At 41.2% G+C, this 15,187-nt stretch overlaps 1 long non-coding RNA gene across 1 annotated transcript; it reads right to left on the bottom strand.

Moving 5' to 3' along the window:
- Positions 1–427: 427 nt before the first annotated feature.
- LOC124043096 lies at positions 428–12,206 on the bottom strand. The gene is made up of 3 exons (XR_006840264.1): positions 12,118–12,206; positions 11,163–11,234; positions 428–599 (listed from the first exon to the last, which is right to left on the bottom strand). It is a non-coding gene; the product is annotated as an uncharacterized LOC124043096 (long non-coding RNA).
- Positions 12,207–15,187: the final 2,981 nt, after the last annotated feature.

Raw genomic sequence — 15,187 nt, 5'->3', positions numbered from 1 at the left:
AGCCTTAGTACTGTTATTTTATTGTCTTACTTTTTATTTAGCAAATCTTTTTATTTTTTATCTTGAACTCCATTTTTGGTTAAAAGCCTTGTAAGTAAACATTTCACGGTAAGGTCTACACATGTTGTATTCGGCACATATGACAGATAAAATTTGATTTAGTTTGAAATATTTTTATCTGGAATTTGTCTTTCAGCGTCAGTAGAACACGCCTTACTCTCCTCCACCAGCCATACAAGGAGACTGGAGGATGGTACGGGGCTGGTGGAAAGCGATGGCTGGCAACATCTGACTCCGTACTTCAGGCCACTGACACAGATCAAGCACTTTCTGCACTTCATGTAAGTATAATTTTTATTGCATTGTATGAGGTTATTCTTCTTATCTAAACTTGGGAGGTGAATTAATGTTATGCAAGGTTGTAATGTCTTCATTATTTTGTCTCTTTTCCTGTTTTACAGCTTCGATGCTCTGGAGCCTGGTGTTGTTGTCACCAAGGAGCGTTCAGACTCAGTCGGGACCAGGTTTCAGCTGATGCACAGCGCTGATGTCCTTCCGCCCATAGACGGTCTGCCTGTACAAGCACCACCTGGACACAACTAGACAAATGTATATTTTTGAGAAGATCAGGGAGTTTTGAGATGAAGAGGCCATGGACATCACATGCCCTGTACCAAAGTCAAGGACAGGACAGATACTGGCTCTCAGAATATAGATTTCCTTGTTCATGCGTGGTGCGGACAGACCAATTCATCACTGGGGGTAAGTGTCTAGTCATCCAGACTATCTACAGTGCCTCTATGCACATTGACATGACTCTCTCCTAACACACACACAGACACACATGCCATACGTTGCTGCGACTATTTCTTTTTGTTCCCTACTGCTCAGCCACTTTACTCCTGATTGTATCGATATAACTCCCTGATCTATCACTGATATAGTCATTGATATTGTTCTTCTACATACTGTATATAATTTTGTTCTTTCTCTACTATTATTGACTGTTTTTCATATATATATACAGTACCAGTACAAAGTTTGAACACACCTACTCGTTCAAGGTTTTTTCTTTATTTGTACTATTACCTACATTGTAGAATAATAGTGAAGACATCATAACTATGAAATAACACATATGGAATCATGTAATAACCAAAAAAGTGTTCAACAAATGAAAACATATTTTAGATTTGAGATTTTCAAAGTAGCCACCCTTTCCCTTGATGACAGCTTTGCACACTCTTGGCATTCTCTCAACCAGCTTCATGAGGTACTCACCTGGAATGCATTTCAATTAACATGTGTGCCTTGTTAAAAGTTAATTTGTGGAATTTATTTCCTTCTTAATGCGTTTGAGCCAATCAATTGTGTTGTGACAAGGTAAGGGTGGTATACAGAAGATATGTCACGCCCTGACCTTAGAGCTTTTTATGTCTCTATTTTGGTTTGGTCAAGGTGTGATTTGGGTGGGCATTCTATGTTCCTTGTTCTATGTTTTTGTATTTATTTGTTTTGGCCGGGTATGGTTCTCAATCAGGGACAGCTGTCTATCGTTTGTAACCATACTTAGGTAGCTTTTTCCCACAGGGTTTTTGTGGGTAGTTAATTTCTGTTTAGTGTTTTGCACCTTTCAGGTCTGTTTTGGTGATTCCCTTTTCTATTTTGTTATTAGTGTTCCGTTTTAATAAAGTAAGCATGAACACTTACCACGCTGCACTTTGGTCCGATGAATCCTCATCTTCCGACGACGAATACCTTTACAAGATAGCTGTCACGCCTTGGTCATTGTATTTTGTGTTTTTGTTATATGTTTGGGTAGGCCAGGGTGTGACATGGGTTTATATGTTGTTTTCGTATTGGGGTTTGTAGTATTTGGGATCGCGGCTAATTAGGGGTGTTGTATAGGCTTGGCTGCCTGAGGCGATTCTCAATCAGAGTCAGGTGATCCTCGTTGTCTCTGATTGGGAACCGTATTTAGGGAGCCATAGTTTCGCTTTGTATTTCGTGGGTGTTTGTTCCTGTCTTTGTGTAGTATTCACCAGATAGGCTGTAATTAGTTTCACGTTCCGTTCTGTTGTTTTTGTATTTAGTTTCAGTTATTTCATGTACCGCGATTCTTTCATTAAAGTCATGAGTAACCAACACGCTGCATTTCGGTCCGATTCTCTTTCTTCAACAGACAAACGCCGTTACAATAGCCCTATTCAGTGATAGACCAGGTCTCTAGTATGGCAAGAACAGCTCAAACAAGCAAAGATAAACAACAGTCCATCATTACTTTAAGACATGAAGGTCAGTCAATGCGGAAAATGTTAAGAACTTTTAAGGTTTCTTCAAGTACAGTCACAAAAAGCATAAAGTGCTATGATGCAACTGGCTCTCATGAGCACCACCACAGGAAAGGAAGACCCAGAGTTATCTCTGTTGCAGAATTAAATAAGTTCATTAGAGTTATCAGCCTCAGAAATTGCAGCCCAAATAAATGCTTCACATAGTTCAAGTAACAGACATCAACTTTTCAGAGGAGACTGTGTGAATCAGGCCTTCAAGGTTGAATTGCTGCAAATAAATCACTACTTAAGGACACCAATATGAAGAAGAGACCTGCATGGGCCAAGAAACACGAGCAATGGACATTAGACCGGTGGAAATCTGTCCTTTGGTGTGATGAGTGCATATTTAAGATTTTTGGTTCCAACCGCTGTGTCTTTGTACGACTGGTAACAGGTGAAAGGATGATCTCTGCATGTGTGGTTTTCACCATGAAGAATGGAGGAGGAGGTGTGATGGTGTGGGGGTGCTTTGCTGGTGACACTGTCGGTGATTTATTCAGAATGCAAGGCACACTTAACCAGCATGGCTACCACAGCATTCTGCAGCGATACACCATCCCATCTGGTTTGCTTTTCAACAGGACAATGACCCAACACACCTCCAGGCTGGGTTTGGGCTATTTGACCAAGAAGGAGAGTGATGGAGTACTGCATCAGGTGATCTGGCCTCCACAATCACCTGACCTCAACCCAATTGAGATGATTTGGGATGAGTTGGACATCAGAGTGAAGGAAAAGCAGCCAACAAGTGCTCAGCATATGTGGGATCTCATTCAAGATTTTTGGTAAAGCAGCACAGATGAAACTGGTTGAGAGAAAGCAAGCAAAGCTGTCATCAAGGAAAAGGGTGGCTACTTCGAAGAATCTAAAATCTAAAATATATTTTGATTTGTTTAGCACTGTTTTGGTTACTACATGACTCCATAGGTGTTATTTCATAGTTTTGATGTCTTACTATTATTCTGCAATGTAGAAAATAGAACAAATAAAGAAAAAGCCTTGAATGAGTAGGTGTGTCCGGACTTTTGACTTTTGACTGGTCCGATATGTATTTGATATCAGCTCTCCCACTGTGCCCCAGCATGAACAGGGCTCCGGGCAGCCGAGCGGAAATGGAGGAAAACTCGCCTCCCTGCGGACCTGGCATCCTTTCACTCCCTCCTCTCTACATTTTCCTCCTCTGTCTCTGCTGCTAAAGCCACTTTCTACCACGCTAAATTCCAAGCATCTGCCTCTAACCCTAGGAAGCACCTCCCTCCTGAATCCTCCTCCCCCTCCCCCCCCTCCTCCCTCTCTGCAGATGACTTCGTCAACCATTTTGAAAAGAAGGTCGACGACATCCGATCCTCGTTTGCTAAGTCAAACGACACCGCTGGTTCTGCTCACACTGCCCTACCCTGTGCTCTGACCTCTTTCTCCCCTCTCTCTCCAGATGAAATCTCGCGTCTTGTGACGGCCGGCCGCCCAACAACCTGCCCGCTTGACCCTATCCCCTCCTCTCTTCTCCAGACCATTTCCGGAGACCTTCTCCCTTACCTCACCTCGCTCATCAACTCATCCCTGACCGCTGGCTACGTCCCTTCCGTCTTCAAGAGAGCGAGAGTTGCACCCCTTCTGAAAAAACCTACACTCGATCCCTCCGATGTCAACAATTACAGACCAGTATCCCTTCTTTCTTTTCTCTCCAAAACTCTTGAACGTGCCGTCCTTGGCCAGCTCTCCCGCTATCTCTCTCTGAATGACCTTCTTGATCCAAATCAGTCAGGTTTCAAGACTAGTCATTCAACTGAGACTGCTCTCCTCTGTATCACGGAGGCGCTCCGCACTGCTAAAGCTAACTCTCTCCTCTGCTCTCATCCTTCTAGATCTATCGGCTGCCTTCGATACTGTGAACCATCAGATCCTCCTCTCCACCCTCTCCGAGTTGGGCATCTCCGGCGCGGCCCACGCTTGGATTGCGTCCTACCTGACAGGTCGCTCCTACCAGGTGGCGTGGCGAGAATCTGTCTCCTCACCACGCGCTCTCACCACTGGTGTCCCCCAGGGCTCTGTTCTTGGCCCTCTCCTATTCTCGCTATACACCAAGTCACTTGGCTCTGTCATAACCTCACATGGTCTCTCTTATCATTGCTATGCAGACGACACACAATTAATCTTCTCCTTTCCCCCTTCTGATGACCAGGTGGCGAATCGCATCTCTGCATGTCTGGCAGACATATCAGTGTGGATGACGGATCACCACCTCAAGCTGAACCTCGGCAAGACGGAGCTGCTCTTCCTCCCGGGGAAGGACTGCCCGTTCCATGATCTCGCCATCACGGTTGACAACACAATTGTGTCCTCCTCCCAGAGCGCCAAGAACCTTGGCGTGATCCTGGACAACACCCTGTCGTTCTCAGCCAACATCAAGGCGGTGGCCCGTTCCTGTAGGTTCATGCTCTACAACATCCGCAGAGTACGACCCTGCCTCACACAGGAAGCGGCGCAGGTCCTAATCCAGGCACTTGTCATCTCCCGTCTGGATTACTGCAACTCGCTGTTGGCTGGGCTCCCTGCCTGTGCCATTAAACCCCTTCAACTCATCCAGAACGCCGCAGCCCGTCTGGTGTTCAACCTTCCCAAGTTCTCTCACGTCACCCCGCTCCTCCGTTCTCTCCACTGGCTTCCAGTTGAAGCTCGCATCCGCTACAAGACCATGGTGCTTGCCTACGGAGCTGTGAGGGGAACGGCACCTCAGTACCTCCAGGCTCTGATCAGGCCCTACACCCAAACAAGGGCACTGCGTTCATCCACCTCTGGCCTGCTCGCCTCCCTACCACTGAGGAAGTACAGCTCCCGCTCAGCCCAGTCAAAACTGTTCGCTGCCCTGGCCCCCCAATGGTGGAACAAACTCCCTCACGACGCCAGGACAGCGGAGTCAATCACCACCTTCCGGAGACACCTGAAACCCCACCTCTTTAAGGAATACCTAGGATAGGATAAGTAATCCCTCTCACCCCCCTTAAGTTTTAGATGCACTATTGTAAAGTGACTGTTCCACTGGATGTCATAAGGTGAATTCACCAATTTGTAAGTCGCTCTGGATAAGAGCGTCTGCTAAATGACTTAAATGTAAATGTAAATGCATGGGAATTCCTACCGACCACGGTGTATCAGCTGCCAGGAACAGAATCCCCCACAGTAAGACTGTTGGAACCATGTCTTTTTCCACTGAACAATAGTGGATAAGTATCTGCTCTTGTATGTAGTGTGAGAAGTGACAGGAGGAAGCACAGACCTCTGGCTTATGTGTTTGTGTTCCTGTGAATTAACAGATCAATGGATGGTTGAGCCATGAGTGTTTCTCTGATTCAGAGGGGTTGGGTTAAATTAGGAAGACACATTTCGGTTGAACTTATTCAGTTCTGCAACTGACTAGGTTTGCCCTTCCTCTTCATATTCCATTGCTAATATGCTCCTAAGTCACTATTCAAGGCTCTCTTAAATTTACTCTTTGTTTTTTATTCATTTGTGCCTTCATTTTTGCCTACAGTACGATATGTGGCTTGTTTGTCTTTAGTTCAACTATTGAAGCTGCATTCTGGTACGCTTTCATTCTATTACAATAATGTATTTTAAATACAAATGTTACATTTTGGGGATTATGAGAAGTGCATTATGAATGAAATACCGTTAAGTAATGAGTCATTACTCCATGTCCTTAGTTGAGTGACATTCAAATGTAATATTTGACATTTGTTCTGTGTAACATTTCAACTCGACCCAAATGTCGACCTCTATTGTATGTCAAAATGGCATGGTGTGTGTGTGTGTGTGTGTGTGCTGTCACCTAAATTAGCCAAAGTGTGTTAAAACTTGAGACAGAAAGTTTCACACGCACAAATGCTTTGTTTTTCTCAGATTGCAATCTGAGTGTGTACAACAAGTTCGACTGAGATTTTAGTCTGATGTTTGGACTGTTTGGTTCATTAAATAATATAAATGAATTATAATAATCAAATGTATTTTACGATATCTTATCTTGTGAAAAAGTATATATTTAGACAATATGGCCTTGTTTCAATGTGCTATTTAAAAAATGTACATATTCTTGTATATTCTCTACGTCATGTATGTTCTGAAATGCAGTAAATGTAAATCAATTACTTGACATTCAACATTGTATCTTGATCATGTGTGTAGTATATTATGGGATGGTAGAAAAGGAAATAACATTCAAGCAAAATTGAAATAAGGATGACACTGAACAGAACCCAAGGATTAGATTAAAAATTACCCAGCTGCTGGTTCAATCCCCAAACCAATGTGCTGGGGTTATGTCACAACCAACACACTGGATTGTTTTAACACAGCAATATAGTCTAATTTACCCAGCAGTTGGGTCAAGCGATCAACACAAGGCGCTGGGTTAGAAGCACAACCCAAATTCGCTGGGTTGAATTAACCCAGTGCTTCGCTTGTCAAATATTGACCCAGCGCTGGGTTGTTGAAATGAACCAAATAGGGTTATTTTTAACCAAGCATTTTTTTGAGTAACAAAAATTCATTTTGGAAAAATAATTTGAATTGCCATATTAGGCATAACACAACGTCTACCTTTTAAAATACCAAAATAAATAGCCATTTCAGTAATTGTTTTCAGTATCCTAATTTTTTGTTTGTTTTCTGATTGTTTAATTGCATCTATTCAAGCTTTGGATGAAGGACTTCCACAAGGCTGCCATCTCCACTCAAAAATACAACCGTTCTGAACTGGGTTTGATTTAGTATTTGTTGTTTTAATTATTGACATTTTGTTAATTATCTTTTCAACTTCCACTGGTTAATCTTTCGCCCAGTTACCACTTGGTTCATGTAAATAGATCATGTAGTTGGTCCCTTTTAAACATCCTAATGTCAACATCCCCATAGTGTTCACATTTCTCTTGTTTGAACGTTGTAGCTACATAAAAAATATTAAACAATTTATTTGGGAAAAATCCAGTCTTTTCTATTTTCTTCATTACCATGCTGATGATTTCAAGTTGTATTGGATTTATTTTTATATGTTGAAGACATTGAATACCTGTTTTTTAGTATATTTACTACATTTAACATGTTTTTTTCTCTCATTTAAGGTTGTGATTTGGTTTATGTAGATACAATTCAAAGTTGTTTAACGTACAGTGACCAAAAATATGATCAAATTTGCAAATTCATACTCAGTTTGCAGCAATCAGAATGTTCACATAATTTGCATGTGAAAATATGAGCTTGCTGCAGATTTACGGCAAACAGTAGAATGTTCGCCACAAGTTTCCCAGAAATGTTTGCCAGAAGATCACAAGTTGCTGCAAATTTACCGCAAGTTTGCCACAAAACAAATGTGTTTCTTATGTGTCACATAGTTTCTAAACCCTAGTGAACTGTCTTTGAATCAGTCACGTGCGTGGACTAACTAATAACTCTACTGGCTAGTTTGGCTGTCTGTAGAGAGAATAAAGTAGTTCTTCCAACGCATTTCCGGGTAGACTTGAAGCGCTCAGGGCCTGTTCAATTTGACACAGCGTGAGTCTTATCTTAAGCCATTCTCTCATCCTTAGCTGGAGAAAAACTCCCGGGTTCTGCCCGATAAAGGTGTTGGGGCCGCTGTCTGTGAATATCTTAACCGTAGATTCCTCAGGTTGGAATATGTAAGACATACATTCTGGAGCCTCACGCAAAACATCCTCCAGGCTTTTGGGTTCATGACATGAGCTGCAGAGCACCCCGAGAATTGGCCTAGGAAACATATTTTTACGTTTAATATTCTGGAATTTATTTTAAAAATCTTGTTTACTGTTCTGGGGTCGCATGCCTTGTTCTGGACTTTTATTTATAATGCATCTGCCACAGCCAATACCCCGGACATTCCTGCTTCATTAGATAACAACCACAAGGGCAATAAAACTGGGGGTGGGGGGCCATACTCTTTCAAAAGTTCACACACAGAACCTCCCCAGTTCAACCAGGTCCTTAGACATCAATCAGCATGACAACTTCAAAGGATGCAATATAGATATAAAATAACACACCATCTAACACGTGACCACAGGAACAGGATGTCCTGGCTGGAGGCCCATATTTGGACATGTACACGTCATCATGGACACAGGGTCATCAATCAAAATTTTGACCCGTGCAGTCTACTTTCTTCTCTCTGTCTGTGCATTGATCCTGCTGCTCTGATTGGATAGAGTGAAGCTGTATTTCTTCAGAATATAACTTATCACTTTACCTGGCCTATTTTCGGTCTGGTCATTTAGATTGCTGCTGCCTTCTAATATGATAAATCACGTGGTGAGGAAGTTTGCTATAATGCTACCAATATGCATAATATATAAGTGGAGCAAGAGTAAGGAAAAAAGTTTAAATGCATTCTAACTGTGTGACAGCAAACGGGGTTGTCCTCTGCAAATTGCGGACATACAGACAAACACACAGAACCACCCACCCCTCCGCGTGCTGCTCCTAATCTACAGCTTTTTTTTGGTATACAGGTATTTTGCCAAAATCTATTCAGGCATATTAAAATACTTTTTCTGATCATGAGTATCATCCGATGTTACTATCAACTGTCAATTTACAGATATGATTACGAATACGAGTATGGCCATGTCGGCATACCCCTACCAGACACACTTGTCTAAATTGATGGGTCATGTGAAAGAAATTATAAAAACCTATCTTTGTCGATAATGCCTGCTAAATGCAGGGCAGCAAATGTTGTTGAGAGCGGTAGCAACACTGCAGCTGAAAACATCCCCACAGCATGATGCTGCCACTACCCTTTTTCACCATAGGCATGGTATTGGCCAGGTGATGAGCGGTGCCATGCTTCCTCCCAACGTGATGCTTGGCATTCAGGCCAAAGAGTTCAATCTTGGTTTCATCAGACCAGAGAATCTTGTTTCTCATGGTCTGAGAGTCCTTTAGGACTCCAAGCAAGCTGTCATGTGCCTTTTACTGTGGAGTGGCTTCCTTCTGGCCACTCTACCATAAAGGACTGATTAGTGGAAGATGGTTGTCCTTCTGGAAGGTTCAACTCCCTGACCAAGGCCCTTCTCCCCTGATTGCTCAGTTTTACGGGGCGGCCAGCTCTAGGAAGAGTCTTGGTGGTTACAAACTTCTTCTATTTAAGAATGATGGAGTCAGTCACATTTCTACAGATTGTACAGATGTATTTTTATGTGTGTTTGTGTTCTTGGGGATCTTCGATGCTGCAGACATTGTTTGGAACCCTTCCCCAGATCTATGCCTCGACAAAATCCTGTCTCGGAGCACTACGGACAATTCCTTCGACCTCATGGCTTTGTTTTTGCTCTGACATGCACTGTCAACTGTTAGACCTTATTTAGACAGGTGTGTGCCTTTCCTAATCATGTCCAATCAATTACATTTACCACAGGTAAACATCTCAAGGATGAACAATGGAAACAGGATGCAACTGAGCTCAATTTCGAGTCTCCAAGCAATAAGGTATTCATATTTCTTGTTTTCGCTTTGTCATTATGGAGTATTGTGTGTAGATTGATGAGGGTAAAAATGTATTCAATGTATTCAAACATTTAGACTATATAAAGTATAAAGTAAAGTAACAACATGTGGAAACAGTGAAGGGGTCGGAATACTTTCTGAATGCACTGTATATACTGTACGTCGCTGTGTTCTATTTCTAGCGACCCACAGCGCATATGACAAAATCAACAGTACAAACCAAAGATAGTGATCTGTTTTAAGCACTTGATATTTTGTCATCATGTTGAATATTAACTTTTATACTAACTTCACCAATCTGAGGTGAAAAGGACTTGTAAATTCACCCCAATTCAATGTGGTCAAAATGTCCGTTGCGTAATGTAGTAACACATACTGTCCACATCATGTAAAGTAGCTCAATACACATGAATTAGATTTAGCAAAATAATGAAATATTATATTATATAGGATAATAGTAAATGAAACATACTCAAATGTTTTTTCAATAATATATAATAATAATATATGCCATTTAGCAGACGCTTTTATCCAAAGCGACTTACAGTCATGTGTGCATACATTCTACGTATGGGTGGATCTTCAATACCAGACAAAAACATTTCCTTACCCTTCAAACCCTTACACTGCTAGCTCCAGCCCCCTCTAACCAACATGGGCATGTTACAGTTTTACAATAAGGGCATGTTACGGTTTTACAATAAGACATGTTACTGTATTACAATAAGACATGTTACTGTATTACAATAAGGGCATGTTAAGGTATTACAATAAGACATGTTAAGGTATTACAATAAGGGCATGTTACTGTATTACAATAAGGCACAGGCAGGTTACTGTATTACAATAAGACATGGGCATGTTACTGTATTACAGTAAGACATGTTACGGTATTACAATAAGGGCATGTTACTGTATTACAGTAAGACGTGGGCATGTTACTGTATTACAATAAGGCACAGGCATGTTACGGTATTACAGTAAGGCACAGGCATGTTACGGTATTACAATAAGACATGGGCATGTTACTGTATTACAATAAGACATGGGCATGTTACTGTATTACAATAAGACATGGGCATGTTACTGTATTACAATAAGACATGGGCATGTTACGGTATTACAATAAGACATGGGCATGTTACTGTATTACAATAAGACATGGGCATGTTACGGTATTACAATAAGACATGGGCATGTTACTGTATTACAATAAGGCACAGGCATGTTACGGTATTACAATAAGGGCATGTTACTGTATTACAGTAAGACATGGGCATGTTACTGTATTACAGTAAGACACAGGCTCACCTTAAATCAGTAGCTCTTGGCAGCAGCCTCTTCTTGCCATTGAAGTATGGATGAAAGTCCTCTGTCTTCAGTCTGTGGGAATAGTCGATATAGCCAGATAATAATCCCATATATTTCTAGTTGAACTGTTTAGACATATACAGACAATTTAACCAGGCATTCTAGACTAGAGCATCCATATGGTCTGTGCATCAGGTTTGACGTCCCTAGTAATTTGATGGTTACGTTAGCATGACACATGTTACCGGTTTCAGCACAACATCACATCCTAGGCATGTAAAGGACACTGTTGTGATACTGATTTCTACCAAGCCCTTTGCACTGATGTTCCTGGAAAATACTTGATTGGTTGGTAGTGGGACAGGAGGGACGAGTCCGAGTCTGTGAGGTTTATTGGCACTGTGTGGGAACACATGAAACAAATGTATACTTCAATAGTACACGGTACAATGCAGTGTCATGTTCCAGTATTATCCCCACTGTATCCTTTGTATATGCCAAATAAACATTGTTTTTGATTTGATAACATAATATTGATGGAAAATGAGTAAATTATAGTGAGTACTTACACACCATTTATGTACCTCATCTTCTTCAATGCTCTCCATGGTTGTGAATCACAATCAACACTCTTTTGACTACAGCTAAATGGACATTACTACCAAATAAGTTAGTGTCACAACAGTGTCCTTTACAAACACAGGATGTGGTGTTATGCTGTAACCAGTGTAACATGTGTCATGCTAATGTACTATCCTATTACTTGATGGCCCATATGACATGCAGATGAGCCATTGTTTACTTGACTGACCACGTTGGATATGTAGGAATCAATACTGTATATAGGCAGGCAATGTGCTGAACAGGCAAACATAGCTAACTAACTTGGTTGATTATCAACCAAATAATCATTCAATCACAAAGCATAACAAGAAATGCAAGCAACATTTCTTACCTCTTTTTCAGTGTTGGGGTTTGCACAATTACAACTTGTACAGGCTGAGGTTTCCTCAAAAGCAGTGTCTCCAGCAGTATCTCCCTGAGAAATACATATTTGTGTGATGTTACTGTACCAAATGTTAGAACTATATGGGTAGTCCTGGGACAAAAATCCTGTTGACTACCTAGCTAGCTAGCATTATCATCAACAAACCAAACACTACTATGTCAACAATCTGCATATCTAGCTTTAGCTAGCTAGCTGACATTAGCTGGTTGAAATAAAGGCATTTGGGCATCATGTGGGGTTTATGCAGTGTATCAACATAATGTAGCTATTGTTAACAAGATTCCTTTCAGTGTAAAACAGTCTGAATACAGAAGATGTTAGCTAGCTATCTAAGTAGCCTTGTTACCTTATAGAAGAACACTGTCCATATCAGATTTTGCATATCGTTTATGAGTTGGTCCCACATATTTATGAACGGCTTTGCCTGATGTCTTTTGTGCTGGGGTATCTTATGAATTGATGTGATGTATTTAGCTGAGCGGATACCTGTGGCAATTTATTTGTGAGTTGCCCTTTGTCCACGCTCCCATACCCTATAATTCTGTATCTTTTGGTAACTCATTTGTATACAAGGGTTTACGTCCCTGATTGACAGAGGAGTGGCAAACATGATTTGAAGCACCTGCTGCTCATCTGTTCTTTACAAATGCTGTTTTGAATTAAAGAACATTGTACCTAAACACTGAAGAAGGCTGTAAAGCCGAAACGTCTGTGTACTCTATCCCTATATAGCAAAAAATGTAAAACATTGAATAATGAGGTAAGCTTTATGCAACATATTTTTTGAGTGCGAACCCATTACACATCTTTCTTTGTTACCTAGACTGGACATTGAACACACTAAGGTAAGCAGATAATGTAAACCTACTCCAATAAGCGCACTCTCTGCTTATGCCTGGTTATCTGTTTGCAGACTGGCAGACCTGGCGTCGGCCCATTCCAGTGGCGGTTAGTGCTGTGATGAGGGAGAACAGTTTTTTTCATGAGCTTGTCCTTTTTTCTATTACAGCATATTGGATGACTGTCATTCATATTCCATTCACCCAGTTCAATGTAATAGAAATAGGTTTCGGCTATTACTCAAATTTCCCCTATACCCAACATGAGGTTGCTACAACCTAGCCTATGAACAAAAGTTTACAACGTAGCTGCACACAGGTCGAGAGACAAATTTGAGGTGACAGACAGTGACATTCAATACTGCCTTGCACACTCTTTCCTGCATCTAGCCGATATATGGTGCAATCATTAGTCCAACAGTTTCTATTGAACAAATTCAGGTATGTTTATCCTCATTTTGTTCCAATTGCTTCCATTTAAGAAATATTTTTCAACAGAATCAGCGGAATGAATACACACCTGATCAGGCTCAAACATAGTTCACTCTCAAAACAGCCATGTCGTATTCCTTCTTTCCCCTTTGCTTGTGGACTTTAATGCACAACAAATCAGCAGTATGTAACCAGGCGAAAAAAAACTTTCCTAGCCAAACCACTACACACAGCCTACATCGTTGTCACCATATTAGGTAAAGTAACGTCATAGTCAGCATAGCTAATAGAACTAGCAGGTTAGTAAACCCGCTACAATCATGCAGTAACGTTGGTGTACAGTCAGTAAGCAGTTACACCGGCGGGTCTCAGTGGCAATAAATTAGTAATACCAAAAGCTTACCTTGACTGGGAAGAGTTCCAGTGTTCTGTTTAAAATTCATAGCCAGCTAGCTAATATAGCATCCCTTTGTTTGAGCAGGGTGTTTCAGTAGGCTAAATTAGCCAGCTGTATTTTCTAGCTAAGTACGTGAAACTGCTTCTCCTTCATTTTCTCTTGCTTCTTCTTAATTTTGGAAGAATTTCTTTTGCTCAAAACTGTTCAACTATTGTCTTTCTACTCACAACATTTTATACACTGCAGTGTAGCCATCTGTAGTTTATGCTTTCATTACTCGATTAATTATTTGATACTTTGATTGGGTGGACAACATGTCAGTTAATCCTGCAAGAGCTCTAATAGGCTGGAGGACATCCTCCGGAAGTTGTCATAATTACTGTGTAAGTCTATGGAAGAGTGTGAGAACCATGATCTTCTTAGGTTTTGTATTGAAGTCAATGTATCCAGAGGAGGGCGGAAGCTAGCTGTCTCCGGCTACACCATGGTGCTATCTTACAGAGTGCTGTTTAGGCTATGGTAGACATTCTTTGCAAAATAGTGTGTTTTAATCAGTTATTTGGTGACGTGATTATATTTAGTATAGTTTAATCTAAAAAGGATAACTTTTTAAATGTTTTCAAATGTAAATCTTTATGAAATTCACTGAGGTGGATGGTGCTCCCCTTCCTCCTCTGAGGAGCCTCCACTGACACACACACACACACACACACACACACACACACACACACACACACACACACACACACACACACACACACACACACACACACACACACACACACACACACACACACACACACACACACACACACACACACACACACACACACACACACACACACACAGAGAAAGAGGGGGTCTTGAAGACAGATGGTTGAGGACACACATGCGCATGCACACACAGAAATACACAAATGAACAAAACACACACACACACTCACACACACATAAGTGGATAAGAGTGTCTGCTAAATAACTAAAATGTACTTGTAATGTAAAATGTGCACGGGTGTGTGTGCATGTTACTGAGCTCTTGTGTGTTCATTGTTCCCTCACAGAGGGTTAGTATTGCATGGTTTCTAAAACACGTTTTTATATAAAAAAGAGATTGCCGCTAAGAAGAGAACAACCATCACCAGAACTACAAAAACTGGGGGTGTTAAGGCAAATCAGCATGATACTGTAACACCAGGGCTTGGTAAAAAAGCATGCCAGAAGCATCTGGAACCACATTTGCACCAGAGACTTCAATGCCCATAGTCCTCCATTACCCTACAGCTCTAATAATCTCAATAATTTAGGCATTGGGGATGTTTGACCAAATCATCAAACCATGCCATTGTAA

This window comes from Oncorhynchus gorbuscha, linkage group LG09 (genome assembly GCF_021184085.1).
Source record: "Oncorhynchus gorbuscha isolate QuinsamMale2020 ecotype Even-year linkage group LG09, OgorEven_v1.0, whole genome shotgun sequence".
In the NCBI taxonomy this organism is placed as follows: domain Eukaryota; kingdom Metazoa; phylum Chordata; class Actinopteri; order Salmoniformes; family Salmonidae; genus Oncorhynchus; species Oncorhynchus gorbuscha.
Note: the sequence above shows the minus strand (reverse complement) of the source record. Positions and strands in the feature narration are given on the sequence as shown.